At 32.6% G+C, this 4,831-nt stretch overlaps 1 non-coding gene across 1 annotated transcript; it reads left to right on the top strand.

The window, feature by feature from the left end:
* Positions 1–3,183: 3,183 nt before the first annotated feature.
* TRNAY-GUA (transfer RNA tyrosine (anticodon GUA)) lies at positions 3,184–3,272 on the top strand. The gene is given in 2 exon segments: positions 3,184–3,220; positions 3,237–3,272. It is a non-coding gene; the product is annotated as a tRNA-Tyr (tRNA).
* The last annotated feature ends 1,559 nt before the right edge of the window (positions 3,273–4,831 follow it).

Genomic DNA, 4,831 nt, shown 5'->3' with positions numbered 1-4,831 from the left:
CCACGAAGGGAGAGGCCCCAACAGAGAGAGCCCCACGTACCACACACACACACACACACACACACACACACACACACACACACACACAAAGGCTATGGTTGTGGAGAGAAGATCTGAGGATACTTAGTACATCAGCAAAAGAAAGACGTAGAATATGGCTACAGTGAGCCAAATGACAAATCAATTTGAATGGATATATATTTATTCATTGGAACCTTTGCATTTCTCTGATGACTCAACAGAAAGTTCAAACCTAAAGAGGGGTCCTTGGGTATTAATGGGTTAATGCATCTTAATCCTCATGTGAGGCTCTAATAGAATCATATACATAACGTGTTGCTTATCCCAGTGCCTACAGTATGTACTAATGACTCAGCAACTGTACCTAATATTATTACTGTGCCTGCCCTCTTCTCTGGGAGTGATTTTCAGGAAATAGATGGTAGGGAGTCTGAGTCACTGAGAGAAATGTGGCTTATGAATATCTCTTTTAATTATGGTCAGATGAAGGTGTATTTTCAACCCTATTTTTAAAAATTTTTAAATATTTTTTAAATGTTATTTTTCATTATCTTTTGGCCTGGATTATGTCCCTGGGGATTAAACAAAAACTTACCACTTGGGTGTAATTTCTATTGAAATGATATACACTGCAAAAATAGCTAAATGAAAAAAGAAAAAAATCAAACCTTACTAATATAGACAAAACATCTGAATAATTGAATAAATCACCCAGTTTTCATCTGGTGTTGTATTAGAGGGTAGCTTTAGGCACAACTACACAATAGAAAGTGAAGTGAAGAGGAACAAGCTAATTAGTGTTGTCAAATAAACAAGAGTCTAGAGGTGCCAAATTTGGTATCTTCATCCAAATTAATCAGTCAAATTTTCTACAGTAATTGTATTAACTGGATAATTTCCAAATTTCATCTAACTTTTGTTTTTGTTTCTCTTCTTAGCTTTCCCTGCTTTCAGCCCATGATGGTTTCTGCTTTTCTTCTCCTTCTTTGTTCATTGCTTGCAGAATAGATTATACAGACTTGTCTATAGCCTAATCTTCAAATGGTTAATACTTATCAGTGATGGATACTTAAAATTATCCTTTGTTAGTCTGAAACCATTTTTCCATGTTACCAATTAGCTGACCTGCCAATATTTGCTTCACATGGAATCTGTCTGCATAATTTTTAAATTGTTTATATTTCAATTACTCCTGTAACTATTAACTTCAGCAAAAGTCCTACCATCAAATCAAACCACTAAATACATTACAGGTGGAAATGTGTTTATTTCACATTGCCTTACTATCGTTTCCAACAGCTATTTTGTATAGTTTATTTTAAAATCATTTTTAACTAGGTGAAGTCCTCCCAATCTCCTTTAGAGCCATTGTAATAAACTTCAGTCAGTTCAAACCCATTCTTTTCAAATGCTGAATTTTCCAAATCCTGTGTCTCTTAGGCATAAGCCAGGAGCCACATCTCAGCTTTTTTAAATATTGGTGAAACAAAATAAGAATGGCATGAATAATCATAATGGATGTATTCTTTTTAATCTCACTAATCAAATTTAATGAGGAATAATGAGTAATATCTTATGGAAAATTATACCAATTGTCATGTATGAAGAATTTAAGTTTTATAACTACACAGAGTATAAGATTATGCTGGGTAATAATTTCCTTGCTATAAATAATTTTAAATAGAAAGTAACTTACTTCCCTGTTATTAGCCAGTGCATACTGGGACATTCTTCCTTAACAGCCTGCAGGTGGTCACATTACTTAGCCATAACCTTATTTATTTTTATTGAAGTACAGTTGATTTATAATTTTGTGTTAGTTTCTGGTATACAGCAAAGTGATTCAGTTATATATATACTCTTTTTCATACTTTTTTCCATTATAGTTTATTACAAGATACTGAATATACTTCCCTGTGCTATACAGTAAAGACTTGTTGTTTATTTTATATATAGTAGTTTATATCTGACAATCCCAAACTCCTAATTTATCCTTCCCCCATCTTTCTGTCCTCTTTGGTAACCATACATTTGTTTTCTATGTCTATGAGTCTGTTTCTATTCTGTAAATAAGTTCATTTGTATCATTTTTTAGATTCCACATATAAGTGATATCATATGATATTTGTGTTTCTCTGTCTGACTTATTTCACTTGTATGATAATCTCTAGGTCCACCCATGTTGCTGCAAATGGCATTCTTTCTTTTTTATGAATGAGCGATATTCCATTGTATATGAGTACAACATCTTCTTTATCCATTCATCTGTTGATGGACATTTAGGTTGCTTCCATGTCTTGGCTATTGTAAATGGTGCTGCTATGAACACTGAGGTGCATGTATCTTTTTGAATTAGAGTTTTTTCCAGATATATGCCCAGGAGTGTGGTAACTCTATTTTTAGTTTTTTAAGGAACATCCATACTATTTTCCACGGTAGCTATGCCAATTTACATTCCCACCAACAATACAGGAGGGTTCCCTTTTCTCCACACCCTCTTCAGCATTTATTATTTGTAGACTTTTTGATGATGGCCATTCTGACTGGTGTGAGGTGATACCTCATTGTAGTCTTTATTTTTATTTCTCTAATAATTAATGATGTTGAGCATATTTTCATGTGCCTTTTGGCATCTGTATGTCTTCTTTGTAGAAATGTCTATTTAGGTCTTCTGCCCATTTTTTATTGGGCTATTTAGTTATTTAGTTAGTTATTTTGTTATTGAGTTGTATAGCTGTTTTTATACTTTGAAAATTAATTCCTTGTCGGTCACATTGTTTGCAAATATTTTCTTCCAGTCCTTAGGTTGTCTGTTCGTTTCATTTATGATTTCCTTTGCTGTGCAAAAGCTTATAAGTTTGATTAGGTCCCATTTGTTTATTTTTGCTTTTATTTCAATTGTCTTTGGAGACTGACCTAAGAAAACATTGCTATGATTTCAGAGAATGTTTCACCTATGTTCTCTTCTAGGAGTTTTATGGTGCCATGTCTTATATTTAAGTCCTTAAGCCATTTTGAGTTTATTTTTTTGTATATGGTGTGAGGGAGTGTTCTAACTTCATTGATTTACATATGGCTGTCCTGCTTTCCCAATACAACTTGCTGAAGAGACAGTCTTTTCTCTACAGTATATTCATTATATGTTCAATCAAATGTGTGTTCCCTTTGGTAGCTCAGCTGGTAGAGCGGAGGACTGTAGATGCCTGTCTGTGGCCATCCTTGGGTCGCTGGTTTGATTCTGGCTCAAAGGAGAGAGGTTTTATATTTATCAGTGGAACAGAATAGAGAACCCACACAGTGCCGGTCAATTAATCTTTGACAAAGGAGGCAAGAATATACAATGGAGCCATAACTTTTAATATTGCATTTTTGAATTTCCATACAAAATCAAAATTAGTCTTGTGACTCTTTGTGTCTACAAACCGGCATTATTTACTTTGAGAACTGGGCCATTTTTCAGTGTCCTGACCACATAGGTTTTCTGCCAAATCCATTAATTTGGAGGTTGCATGCTTACTAATTTTTCTATTTTAGGAAGGTAGCACCATAATTTCTTATTCTCCAGTGATATTTATGTGTGGGTGTCCTCTTGGATTATATTTGCTTAGCTCCTATTCTCTTCCATGTGCTTTACAAATTAGAATCACTCAGCCTGGGAAATAAGGCATTTAGGCATTTGCAGTCTCCTTCCAGAAATTTTTATCAGTTGTTTTGTGACTTATTATAGATTTTGGCATTCATCTCTTCCAGGTCCACACTTGTCTTTGCTGGGCCAGGAAAGCTGCTCCTTAGCCATTTTGTATTAATGATAATTTGTCCTTATTTTATGTAGTGTAAATTTTGTAACGCTTTCTCCAGTGCTTGTAAAGACAAGTTTATTTACAAGCTCTCTATACAAGCTATCAAAGATACTCTGACTCCATACATAGCCATTTAGCACTCAGTACAAATATTAGATAATTATTAAATAGAATGAGTTCTTATATCTTAGAATTATGTTATTTCTCAATAGTAGCTGTAAAAAAGTCTTTATATGTATTTGCAGAGACATCTGAAAGTGTTCTTAGTATTTTTGTCAAATGGTATTTTCAACTATATGTAATAATTAAATGAAATTATATTATTGTATTGCCTCTATGAGAAGGTAAAAAAATATGTCTTATATAAATGTGGTACATAATAAAATAATTTAGTAGTCATTTGGGTTACTTTGTGTGTAGTGGACAAAATAAGGCCTAGGTCTTAGGCTTGACTTTTTTATTAGAGATGTATGCATTTCCTTTCACTTTTTCAAAATAAAAGACTAAAATTTTGATAACAAATATACAAACTTTAATCATTTTAAAAGATAAAGTCTTTAGACTATAAAGAATAAATGCAGTGATTACAGCACATATAGTTTCAAGGAAATTAATTCTCTCTTCAACAGTGTATTCACATAGTAATTATACAACCAGAGGGTGTGGTTACCTTTAATTTAAGGTAGTCTATGTTTGTAAAGTTTTAATTTTACTTTTTACGATTTCCCTACAAGTTGTATAAACAAATACATATATATATATATTTCCCTACATACAACTTGAGTTAAATAACAGAATTTAAAGCATCCAATTTATATTGTATCTAGGCTACTGATCAGTGAGTTGAGAAAAATTTCAGTTAATTCGTTCATTAATTGGTGACTTTTAAAATCTGAATTGATTGGTTGATTGACTATATTAGATAATACATATCAAAATATTATGGATTAAATATTATCACACATAGAATTTACTTAAAATCATTCAATTTGAAGGAGCAGTGTGTAAAA

Source organism: Physeter macrocephalus, chromosome 8, assembly GCF_002837175.3.
Source record: "Physeter macrocephalus isolate SW-GA chromosome 8, ASM283717v5, whole genome shotgun sequence".
Classification (NCBI taxonomy): Eukaryota; Metazoa; Chordata; class Mammalia; order Artiodactyla; family Physeteridae; genus Physeter; species Physeter macrocephalus.
The sequence above is the reverse complement of the archived record's forward strand: the minus strand, read 5'-3'. Positions and strand labels throughout refer to the sequence as shown.